General features: G+C 42.4%; 1 protein-coding gene across 3 annotated transcripts in view; it reads right to left on the minus strand.

The window, feature by feature from the left end:
* Nucleotides 1-7,559, minus strand: part of ARB2A (ARB2 cotranscriptional regulator A) — a 423,598-nt gene extending 416,039 nt beyond the window's left edge. For 2 of the 3 annotated variants that reach the window (XM_070794035.1, XM_070794036.1), the window contains exon 1: nt 7,386-7,559. The gene's annotated coding sequence lies outside the window, so the exon portion shown is untranslated. The remainder of the gene's footprint in view (nt 1-7,385) is intronic. The other variant, XM_070794037.1, reaches the window with a different exon arrangement.
* Between the last annotated feature and the right edge of the window lie 5,611 nt (nt 7,560-13,170).

Below are 13,170 nucleotides of genomic sequence, written 5' to 3' on the forward strand. Positions count from 1 at the left end.
TCAGGGGATGTCACATTTAGACCCATTTGTGTTACAACATTCTTGATACTTTTCCAAACAGCCTCAATCTTAGAAGAGAGGTTACTTCAACATCATCAGTTCATTCGGCCCTGCGTTCAAATGCTAAAGCCATTTTTGTTCCTAATCAGAGGAAGGAAGAGGCAGAGAAAGGAGATGTGAAAGGCTTTGGCCAACTATAGAGTTTGATGCAACAGTCCACACAAGAGATTACCTTCACTCCTAATGCCAATTACAAGTGCACAGGATTCCCAAAGTCCATTCAGGCCTGATAATTCTCTAGAAGACGTAAATAACTCACTGAAAAATTTTTATACTCATGACTATGGTTTAAGCATGATTAAAGTCAGGGAATGGAAAAAAGCATACAGGACAAAGTTGAGAGTACAAACACACAGCTTCTGATGTCTTCTGTGAAGCTGTGTTGTTGTTTAGTCACTAAGTCATGTCTGACTCTTTTGCAGCCCCATGGACTGTAATCCACCAAGCTCCTCTGTCCATGGGATTCTCCAAGCAAGAATACTAGAGTGGGTTGCCACTTCCTTCTCCAGGGGATCTTCCTGACCCAGGGATCGAACCCACGTCTCCTGCATTGGCGGGCAGATTCTTTACCACTGACCCTCCTGGCAAGTCCCTCTGTGAAGTTTTGGATGTTACTCTCTGCTAACTGTATGGCATAATATGCACAGACTACTGCCAACCTGGAGAGCTTGCAGGAAACGTGGTGTTCAGAGTTGTTTTTTTTGAGGGTGGGCTGGGGTTGGGGAAGTCTCCATTGCATAGGCATGATTGACTGACTGCTTACATAGCTGATGTCAGTTTCAATGTCAACTGATCCCAAGGGAGTCAAAGGCCCTACACTAAGTCACATAGTCTTTCTGGCTATGGGCAGCCTCCACTCTAAATCATACTGTTAGACATGTGATCCAAAGTCCCCAAGCAAACCAAGAAACCATCCAGAAACTGAGGGCAAAAACCAGGCCTCTTTTGGGTCAAAGCTAAATTCTTTGTCACACAGAAGAGAAGAGAAACCACTCAATAGTTTCTGTTGGCTACAGAGGCAAGTCCAGAACCCTTATCAAAATATACAAGCCTTCTCATATCCTGTGCCTCTCCCTCCATGACTTGATTCCTATCTGTTTCACCAACTCCATCTCTCATAACAATTAAACTTTCTGCTCGAGTATTTGCAAATTTCTCTTAGTTTTTAAAAAATACCACACAGCTGACAGCTATTTCTTCTGTTTAGAAAGCTTTTTCACTTTATTTTTAAATGACTTATTCTTAAGTTTTCACCTTAGGTATCATTGTCTCCACCAAGTCTTTCAAAAACCCCAGGTAAGGCACTGCGCCTCTCCTATACCATCCCACACATACTTCTATCATAATACAAAACATTTTGCTAAATCTTGTCTTTATAGCAGACATCCCAACCAGCACATAAGATCCTCAAGTATGGGATCCAGACTGCCTTATGACTAGGCATCCATCTTTTACTGATTCAGATAACTGAGACCCTGCCTGACTATTTCCCTGTTTTCCTTGCCTCATATTTCAGTTCATGTAGATCTTGGGCCTTTTCCTGTTCCTGTATCTCCCCACTTCTTCCCATCACTTTTGAGATAAGAGTCCAATCCCTGTTCAGCTATAATACCTGTTGACAGACCCCCTTTCTTTTCTGCCAGTACTTCCCCTGCTTTCCTGATCTGATCCTTCCTCTCTTGTTGACCAACCAATTCCTGGATCTGACAACTCAAGATAAATACTTCAACTACATTAATGGGTATTAAGACAAATGAACTGTGATGATTAATTATTTCCCAAACTACTTGAGTTACTGTAAGAGTCACTTCCATAGTATAGACAAAGACATGATATCAAGAAGAATGGGGTAATTCAAGTCAAGAGAATATCTCAGTTATTAATTAATCAAACTTTTTAGTTTCTTAACTGCTTTACCTTGAGTTATAATTTTGGTCACATGTCTACCTTGTTCCATGTTCTAAACAAAGCACACAATACTAAGTTATGCTTTTCAGATGAAAAAGATATCACACTCCTTCATTACGTTGGATATTAACTCTGAATTTTCTTTTTAAATAGAAGTACTGCATCTGTTGAGCCACATATAGTATCTTCCCTGCTGCCTTCTTACACCGTATCACATATGATGGCAATGATTAGCAGGGGATAGGAAAACCAGCCACATCCATAGCCATTAGCAGTTATACTATTGGGTACTAGTTGCTATCATTTCCTTAATTAGCTACTAAAGGATCTTAAGAGGCCCAAATCCACAGTCTTAGTCTTATCAACGCCTCTCTAACCACTAAGCAAATCAACCCTAAGTATATGATCAACCTAGACTACACCTGAAATTAATATCCAATCTGCTATAAAGAAATAGAAACATACAATAAATGCTTTGCTTCAATGATCTGTCTTCACAGTGATATTTTTCTCTACAGCAAAAATTATCTGTTATCTATATTGCAGTATCTATATAGCAAAAATGAACCATTCTCCAAAAAAGGAGACAAGAACACAATATCAGATTAAGTAGCAAAGCACTGCTACCTCTAAATTATCTTTAGTTTAGCTGTGAAATGTTAAGCAAGTCAGTCATCTGCTACCTCATCCGTAGCAAATTCATAGAATGATACGCAAGAGTGTGGTACAATTTTTCATTCAGCACTTTAAATCAAAGCATAGTAACTAACTTAAATAAGCTTTATAACTTAAATAGCTAAATGCAGTACCCAAAAAGTATTTAATAAATGATAGTCGCACAGAGTCAGACATGACTAAGCGACTGATGTGATCTGATCTGATCTGAGTGTAAAAAACTGGAGAAGGCAATGGCAACCCACTTCAGTACTCTTGCATGGAAAATCCCATGGACGGAGGAGCCTGGGGTAGGCTGCAGTCCATGCGGTCGAGAAGAGTTGGACACGACTGAGTGACTTCACTTTCACTTTTCACTTTCATGCATTGGAGAAGGAAATGGCAACGCACTCGTGTTCTTGCCTGGAGAATCCCAGGGACAGGGGAGCCTGGTGGGCTGCCGTCTATGGGGTCGCACAGAGTCGGACACAACTGAAGTGACTTAGCAGTAGCAGCAGCAGTGTAAAAAACATTCAACAGTTTTTTTTTTTTTTAAAGATGCATTATCTTGCACTAAAAATAAAAAGTCCTTCCTTTCTTAAACGGATAAATTAAAAATAATTTTTAACAATGCTGAACACTGTTAAACTACAAAATTAGTCATTAAATTACTCAATTAAACCTCACTGCTCTATGGCTGGAAATGATATGATATACGGTCTGAACAACTTAAGTTTATTTCTGTGGGCTATATACATCGCACACCCTCCAAATACTAAGCATTGAACCAGATGAATTGACATATGTTACCTGGTATACAGTTGGTGCAGAGAAGGCAATGGCAACTCACTCCAGTACTCTTGCCTGGAAAATCCCATGGACGGAGCCACCTCGTGGGCTGCAGTCCATGAGGTCGCTAAGAGTCAGACACGACTGAGCAACTTCATTTTCACTTTTCACTTTCCTGCATTGGAGAAGGAAATGGCAACCCACTCCAGTGTTCTTGCCTGGAGAATCCCAGGGACGGGGGAGCCTGGTGGGCTGCCGTCTATGGGGTCGCACAGAGTCAGACACGACTGAAGGAACTTAGCAGCAGCAGCAGCAGCATACAGTTGGTGATGGACAGGGAGGCCCGGCGTGCTGTGATTCATGGGGTTGCAAAGAGTCGGACACGACTGAGCGACTGAACTGGAACTGGACTGAACTGGACCTGGTATACAGTAGGTGTGGCTGAAATGCAGCCGTGATTTGCACTCCCACCCTGTCCCCAGCCCCTTCCAGTCTGTGGAGCTGGATCACTTTCTGTCATTTTGTTGCCAGGTCCCCTGTCTTCTCCTGTCAGTTCCAGGGCTTAGTCCCTTAATGTCACTGAACTCCTTTGCTACTCTCCATCTAGCCACATCCAACTGCTACCTAACACGTCTTTTCTCTGTTTCTTCATCATTTTTCTCTCTTGTTTCCTGCTCTTCTCAGCTACCAGAAACAACAACACAAGAGCGATCTACTTCAAAGCCACAGTCAGCTGATCAATATATTCCTTCCCATCTAAAGAAAAAGAGAAAAGACTCAAAGCAGGTCAGGATGATCTTCGGCTTTTCAGAACTTTTCATCACAGTCTGATACCCAGACGTTCATTCATTGTTATAAAAGGTATTTCACAGTTTCTTTTACTTCTAAGTTTGGAATTACTACAGGTACTTGGTCTATAGAGAATTTAAGTTTTGATAATTATAGCATTTTAAGGTTAAAAAAGTAACAGAAGACAAGGTGGCTGCTTTCTCAACCCTTAAAAAAATTTGCCAAAAAACCTGCAAAATTTTCTATTAAGATCAGACCTTAAGGGGAGTTCCTGGGTGGCCTCGTGGTTAGAATTCCAGACTTTCATTGCCATAGCCTGAGTTCAGTCCCTGGATGGGGAACTGAGATGCTGCAAGCTGTGTGCCACAGCCAAAAACAAACAAACAAAAAATAGATCGTGAAATGAATGAACAGTGCTCCAAAGAAGGACATAAAAATATGGCCAAAAAGCAGATTAAAAGATACTTAATATTACCAATCATTAGGAAAATCAAAACCACTGAGGTATTACTTCATACCCATTAGGAGGACTATTATTATTATTTTTTTTTTTTAAGAGAGAAAATATGTCTGGCGAGGCTATGGAGAACTGTTGGTGAGGATGCAGAGAAAATGAAACCTCTGCACCGCCAGTAGGAAGGTAAAATAGTGCAGCCATTGTGGATAGCAGGATGGCAATTTCTAAACAATTACATACAGAATTAGCACATAATCCAACGCTTCCACTTCTGGGTATATAACCAAAAGAAATGAAAGCAGGAGACTAAAACAGATATTTGCACACTCGTGTTCACAGCAGCATTATCCGCAATAGCCAAAAGGTGGAAGCAACACAGTATTCACAGACAAATGAACAGATAAACAAATTGTAGTCTATATATGCAAGAGAATATTATTCAGCCTTAAAAAAGGAAGAACATTGAACATGCTACACCATACATGAACTTTGAAGGCACTATGCTGAACAAAATAAGCCAGTCACAAAGGGACAAACGGCATATGGTTCCACTTACATGAGATATCTAGAGCAGAAACAAAATTCAGAGAGAAAGAAAGTAGACTAATGGTTGCCCAGGGCTGAGAAGAGGGAGAATGGGAAATGTTTAATGGGAATGGAGTTTTGCTTGGGGAAGATAAAAAATTCTGGAAATGGATGGTAGTGACAGCTACATAACAATGTGAATGTATTAATACTTGATGCCACTGAAGTGTACACTTAAAAATGGTTAAAATGACTGATTTTATGTTATGTGTATTTTACTACAATTTTAGAGAAAAAAGAATGAAAAGTTGACATAAGTTAGCTTTTTTCACTCACTACTCAGTTACCCATGGCCACTGTACAAACCCAATTTGATCCTAAAACAGGACAAGTTATGTAAATATGCTAATGCGAGCCTGGAAACATCTCTACATATCTGGAGACATCAGATTCTCCTCATAGAGGACTGTCGGGGAAAGCTGAGAAAAATAGGCTGTCAATAAAAAAGATCACTTATGGTCACACAAATCACTGAATAAATATTCTTGAGAATTTTAAACACTGATGACTGCATGCCTAGATCCTTGCTATTCCAAGATATTTCAAGATATACCAAATATATTTCTTTTCCTAGCCTGAAACACATACCACATACCTCCAGAGCTCACTTTCTGATTTCATCCAGATCTCAACTCAAAAGTCGTCTTATCAAAGAGGCTGACACTGACCACCCTATTTAAAAGAGCATGCTCCATCCTTCTGTCTCCCCTCAGTGTGCTTTATTTTTCTTCATAGCTCTTATCACTACCTGACATATTTATTTGCTAATTGTCCTTCTCTATCCACAATGTAAATTTCAACACAAAGATGGCCTCTTCCGTTTGCTATTGGAAACCCAGCACCTAGAACGCTACCCAGCACACTGAAGGTGGCCAATGAATATCTGTTAATTGAATGACTGGATAGATGTTTACAGTTTCATAGGTCATATTGCCCTCTTGACTTTGGTACCAGCATTGTAGTAGCCACTGCCTCAGAGACATCCAGTATCCCTGGTTTAGGCTCACCCTTAAGTTGAAGGAACACTTAGTTGAAGAGTCAGATAGAAGCCTGGTAGCAGCATGTCAAAAAACTGCTCCCTGACTTACTTTCTAACTCAGTTCAGTTCAGTCAGTCCCTCAGTCGTGTCTGACTCTTGGCAACCCAATGGACGCAGCACTCCAGGCTTCCTTGTCCATCACCAACTCCCGGAGCTTGCTCAAACTCATGTCCATGGAGTTGGTGGTGCCATCCAACCATCTCATCCTCTGTCGTCCCCTTTTGACGTTCGTTTTCTAAATACATTAAATAAATACAGTGTATCTGTTTCTCGCAATGAGGGATAAAGAATAAACACGAAGAATGTATCTCTAACAAAGCTTTAAGACAAAAGTTACCGTGAAATGGATATTTCACGCATTTTGGTAAATGGTATAAGGCACATGGTAGCCTGAAAAACCAGAGGATTTTTCCCTTTGGAACTTTTGAGAGGATTTGGGGAAATAGACAAATGCAAGATAGTCAAAAACTAACCAATTACTTGGCACAACGAATACACACTCCGGAGCTCTAGACGAATATGTTAAATCTCTGGATGAGGGAAAGAGAAGACTGACTCCAAAATATACCTAACTTTATTTCAAAGTCAAAAGTCTTCAATTACGAACGCATCCCAGTGAAATGTCCCACCAGAGCTCGTGCAAGTTACAAGTTTTGAGAGCATTTTATAACTGCACTTCATAGTCTTCCGTCTGCAACGAATGATTTCTGATAAAGGTCTGTCAGGTGATGGTAATTTTCGTAGAAAAATCTTTAACCAGAAAACTGCAATGCATCCCCCTCCACCCTACCCCCCAACCTGAGAAAGCTTAGGAAGGCCCATTACGCTACAGTCTCCAAGTGGAAGGAGACTCAGCCAGGGAACACACGTGTTCTGCCCCGCATCGAAAATGGAAATAGCAGGAGTTAAGCTGCCCATCGGCGAGGTCCCGGGCAGAAGGCAGAGGGGTGCGCAGGAACCACAACTTGGCTCCCGGGTACCCTCCGGCCCCCTCCGGCGGCAGCGACCCCCGCCCAGGATGAATCAAGGGGCCGGCCTCTTCCTCTTGACTCCTGCCCGGGCCTGCCCCCCGCGAGCTCGCACGCCGGCAAACGCTTGTCCTACCTGAACTCTGCCCCCAGCTGCAGGGCTGTGGGGGGAGGCGGGAGGAGGCGTGGCCTTCCAGCTCGCCAGTCGAACTCCCTCGTGCGGTTGTTATGACTTTCCCTCTCGGGAATCCGCGCCCCGATCAAGTTCAAGTTGCACTTCCGGGGTCCGCTAGAGACTGCAACGTCATCGCGCACGCGACGCCGACGGCCGCGACCGGCCGGAAGTGGGCGGGGCGCGGTCGCTGGGTTGGTTCCCTGGGCTGTTCAGTTCAGTTCGGTTCAGTTGAGTCGCTCAGTCATGTCCTACTCTTTGCGACCTCGTGAATCGCAGCACCCCAGGCCTCCCTGTCCATCACCACCTCCCAGAGTTCACTCAAACTCACTTCCATCGAGTCTGTGATGCCATCCAGCTATCTCATCCTCTGTCGTCCCCTTCTCCTCTTGCCCCCAATCCCTCCCAGCATCAGAGTCTTTTCCAATGAAGAGTCAACTCTTCGCATGAGGTGGCCAAAGTATTGGAGTTTCAGCTTTAGCATCAGTCCTTCCAAAGAACACCCAGGGCTGATCTCCTTCAGAATGGACTGGTTGGATCTCCTTTCAGTCCAAGGGACTCTCAAGACTCTTCTCCAACACCACAGTTCAAAAGCATCAACTCTTAGGCGCTCAGCTTTCTTCACGGTCCAACTCTCACATCCATACATGACTACTGGAAAAACCATAGCCTTGACTAGACGGACCTTTGTTGGCAAAGTAATGTCTCTGCTTTTCAATATGCTATCTAGGTTGGTCATAACTTTTCTTCCAAGGAGTAAGCGTCTTTTAATTTCATGGCTACAATCACCATCTGCAGTGATTTTGGAGCCCCACAAAATAAAGTCTGAGACTGCTTCCACTGTTTCCCCATCTGTTTCCCCAGAAGTGATGGGACCAGATGCCATGATCTTAGTTTTCTGAATGTTGAGCTTTAAGCCAACTTTTTCACTCTCCTCTTTCACTTTCATCAAGAGGCTTTTTAGTTCCTCTTCACTTTCTGCCATAAAGGTGGTGTCATCTGCATATCTGAGGTTATTGATATTTCTCCCGGCAATCTTGACTCCAGTTTGTGCTTCTTCCAGCCCACCGTTTCTCATGATGTATTCTGCATATAAGTTAAATAAGCAGGGTGACAATATACAGCCTTGACGTACTGCTTTTCCTATTTGGAACCAGTCTGTTGTTCCATGTCCAGTTCTAACTGTTGCTTACTGACCTGCATATAGGTTTGCTCTGTCTTCAAAAGGTATCCTAAATCTAACCAGTTCTTACCACTTCTACAACTTCTACATTGGTCCTCAATGGGTGTTCAAAGTGACTGTTCTAAATGCTTCTATTCTTACCTCTGTACAATCTAGTCTCCAATTGGCAACTGTAGAAATCCATTTAAAAAGAAAATTAGAATCTGTTCCTTCCCTATTCAAAACATTTAAGATGTTCTCTACTAAAATTAAAATCCAAAGTTGTTTTCATACATCCATAAGATCCTGAATGATCTGACACTGGGCCACCCCAAGCTGCTGTTGAAGAAAAAGGTGGTAAGAAATAGTTTTGGAGTGAGGCATGGGAACTTGGCCAATAATTTGGAGTTTTGGAAAAGACAATGCTAAACATGATTTACCAACTCTTGCTTGGAAGACAAGAGACTTGGTATTCTTCATTGACAGAGTACAGAGATAATAACTGTTAAGTTTTCCCAGCAACTAGTAGACATGTTGGTACGTGGCTAGGTGTTTTCATTTGCTAGGGCTGCCATAAGAAAGTACCTAAAACCAGGTGGCTTAAACACTGGAAATGTATTGCCTCACAGCTCTGGAGGTTAGAAGTCTGAGACCAAAGTACATCCAATGTTGGTTCCTTCCAAGGGCTACAAGGAAGAATTTGTTCCTTGCCTCTCCCTTGCTTCTACAGGGATGCTGGCAATCTTTGATGCCCCTTGCCTTGTAGCTACATCACCCCAATCTCTTTAGTTTCACATGAGATTCTCTCTGTGTGCTGTCTCTGTGTCCAAATTTCCTTATTATAGGGACGTCAGTCATATTAAATAAGGGCCCATCCCAGTGACCTCATTTTAACCTGATTACCTATCTGATGACTTTATTCCAAGTAAGGTCACATTCTGAGGTATGGGGCTTAGGATTTCCTGTATCTTTATGGAGAGACACAAACTCTAGGATAGAATTATTTTGAAGAAAGGGAGAGAAGTAACTCTAGCAGAAAGGAACAAACAAGTCAGTAGCATAAGGTTGTGTGAAGTAAGCTGCAAGAAGAGGGACTGCATGGAAAGTTAGAGATATTGGCTGGAGCATCTGTCCCATGTATCAGAGAATGGCAGTGTTGGAATTCCTGGACTTGGGTGAACCTCCAGAACAAAATGTACAAAAGTACTTGATGACAGAAAACACCAGCACCTGGACATTTTTACTGAGGGAAGCATGGTCACAGTCTATGACAGCCTTTTCTTCCCACTCATGAGGTGACATTGAAGGACCTCAAAGTAACAGAATAAGTGTGGAACATATAGAAGTAAAAGGTGCAGAAGGTGAGACAAAACAATTTTCCCTTCCTTCCAGCCATATTTGTGAGTCAGGAGTATGATTGGAAAGAACACAGTTTAGAGTGAATTAGAGATTTCCAGTCCAATATGTAAAGAGTTTGAAGCTTGAAAATCAGCATTCTTATCCTCACGACAAGAAAGAAAAGCCTAAAACCTAAATTCAACAGCTCTTTTTAGATCCTTTAGAGAATTGAAGTCAGAAAACTATTACGCCTCAAATTAAAAAGACAGGAAAGTAGTTAAAGAAAAGCATAGCTTAACAGAAATCAAACTCCATTCCTGCCAGAGACACTTAGAGGGCTCCAACAAACCTATGCACACCAGGACCCAGAGACCCCACAGAGACTGAGCCAGAACCATGTTTGAGTGTCTCCTGACGAGGTATGGTCAGCAGTGGCCTGCCACAGGGGCAGGGGCTCTGGATGCAGCAGATCCAGGTATGGCATAAGCCTTCTTGGAGGAGGTCGCCATTAACCCACCATAGAGCTGCCAGAACTTACACAGGACTGGGAAATAGACTCTTCGAGGGCACAAACAGAACCTTGTGTGAACCAGGACCCAGGAGAAAGGAGCAGTGGCCCCACAAGAGACTGACCCAGACTTCCCCGTGAGTGTCCAGGAGTCTCAAGCAGAGGCACAGGTCAGTGGTGGCCTGCTGCAGGGTTGGGGGCACTGAGTGTAGCAGTGAATGCATGGGACCATTTGAAGGAGGTCGCCATTATCTTCATTACCTCCACCATAGTTTGGCCTCAGGTAAATAAAAGGCAGGGAACACAGCCCCACCTATCAACATAAAATTGGATTAAAGATTCACTGAACATGGATCCATCAGAGATCCGATTCCCCCTCAGTCAGTCTCTCCCATCAGGAATCTTCCATAAACCTCTTATCCTTCTCAATCAGAGGGCAGACAGGCTGGAAACCACAGTCACCAAAACTAACCAATCTGATCACATGAACCATGCCTTGTCTAACTCAATGAAACTATGAACCATGCCACATAGGGCCACCCAAGACAGTCGGTCATGGTGGAGAGTTCTGACAAAATGTGGTCCACTAAAGAAGGGAATGGCAAACCACTTCATCATTCTTTCCTTGAGAACCCCATGAACAGTTTGAAAAGGTAAAAAGATAGGACACTGAAAGATGAACTCCCCAGTTCGGTAGGTGCCCAATATGCTACTGGAGATCAGTGGAGAAATAACTCCAGAAAGAATGAAGAGACAGAGCCAAAGCAAAAACAACACCCAGTTCTGAATGTGACTGGTGATAGAAGCAAAGTCCAATGCTGTAAAAAGCAATATTGCCTAGGAACCTGGAATGTTAGGTCCGTGAATCAAGACAAATTGGAAGTGGTCAAACAGGAGATGGCAAGAGTGAATGCCGACATTTTAGGAATCAGCAAACTAAAATGGGCTGGAGGGGTGGATTTAACTCAGATGACCATTATATCTACTACTGTGGGCAAGAATCCCTTAGAAGAAATGGAGTAGCCATCATAGTCAACAAAACAGTAAAAAATGCAGTACTTGGATGCAATCTCAAAAATGACAGAATGATCACTGTTCATTTCCAAGACAAACCATTCAGTATCACAGTAATCCAAGTCTATGCCCCCACGAGTAATGCTAAAGAAGCTGAAGTTGAATGGTTCTATGAACACCTACAAGATCTTCTAGAACTAACACCCAAAAAAGATGTCCTTTTTATTATAGGGGACTGGAATGCAAAAGTAGGAAGTCAAGAAACACCTGGAGTAACAGGCAAATTTGGCCTTGGAGTACAGAATGAAGCAGGGAAAAGCCTAACAGAGTTTTCCCAAGAGATCGCACTGAACAGAGCAAACACCCTCTTACAACAACACAAGAGAAGACTCTACACATGGACATCCCCAGATGGTCAATACTGAAATCAGATTGATTATATTCTTTGCACCCAAAGATGGAGAAGCTCTACACAGTCAGCAAAAACAAGACCAGGAGCTGAGTGTGGCTCAGAGCATGAACTACTTATTGCCAAATTCAAACTTAAATTGAAGAAAGTAGGGAAAACCACTAGTCCATTCAGGTATGACCTAAATCAAATCCCTTATGATTATACAGTGGAAATGACAAATAGATTCAAGGGATTAGATCTGATAGACAGAGAGCCTGAAGAACTATGGATGGAGGTTCATGACATTGTACAGGAGGCAGTGATGAAGACCATCCCCAAGGAAAAGAAATGCAGAAAAGCAAAATGGCTGTCTGAGGAGGCTTTACAAATAGCTGTGAAAAGAAGAGAAGTGAAAAGCAAAGAAAAGGAAAGATATACCCATTTGAATGCAGAGTAGCATTCAAGTAGCAAAGAATAGCAAGGAGAGATAAGAAAGCCTTCCTCAGTGATCAGTGCAAAGTAATAGAGGAAAACAACAGAACTGGAAAGACTAGAGATCTCTTTAAGAAAATGGAAGATACCAAGGGAAATTTTCATGCAAAGATGGACACAATAAAGGATAGAAATGGTATGGACATAACAGAAGCAGAAGATATTAAGAAGAGGTGGCAAGAATACACAGAAGAACTGTACAAAAAAGAGCTTAACAACCCAGATAATCACAATGGTATGATCTCTCACCTAGAGCCAGACATCCTGGAATGCAAAGTCAAGGGGGCCTTAGGAAGCATCACTACGAACAAAGCTAGTGGAGGTGATGGAATTTCAGTTGAGCTATTTCAAATCCTAAAAGATGATGCTATGAAAGTGCTGCACTCAATATGCCAGTAAATGTGGAAAACTCAGCAGTGGCCACAGGAATGAAAAACGTCAGTTTTCATTCCAAGAGCTAAGAAAGGCAATACCAAAGAATGCTCAAACTACTGCACAATTGCACTCATCTCACACGCTAGTAAAGTAATGCTCAAAATTCTCCAAGCCAGGCTTCAGCAATACGTGAACCGTGAACTTCCAGATGTCGAAGCTGGATTTAGAAAAGGCAAAGGAACCAGAGGTCAAATTGCCAACATCCGTTAGATCATTGAAAAAGCAAGAGAGTTCCAGAAAAACATCTATTTCTGCTTTATTGACTATGCCAAAGCCTTTGACTGTGTGGATCACAATGAACTGTGGAAATTTCTGAAAGAGATGGGAATACCAGACCACCTGATCTGCCTTTTGATGCAGGTCTAGAAGCAACAGTTAGAACTGGACATGGAACAACAGACTGGTTCCA

This window comes from Bos indicus, chromosome 7 (assembly GCF_029378745.1).
Source record: "Bos indicus isolate NIAB-ARS_2022 breed Sahiwal x Tharparkar chromosome 7, NIAB-ARS_B.indTharparkar_mat_pri_1.0, whole genome shotgun sequence".
Taxonomy (NCBI): Eukaryota; Metazoa; Chordata; class Mammalia; order Artiodactyla; family Bovidae; genus Bos; species Bos indicus.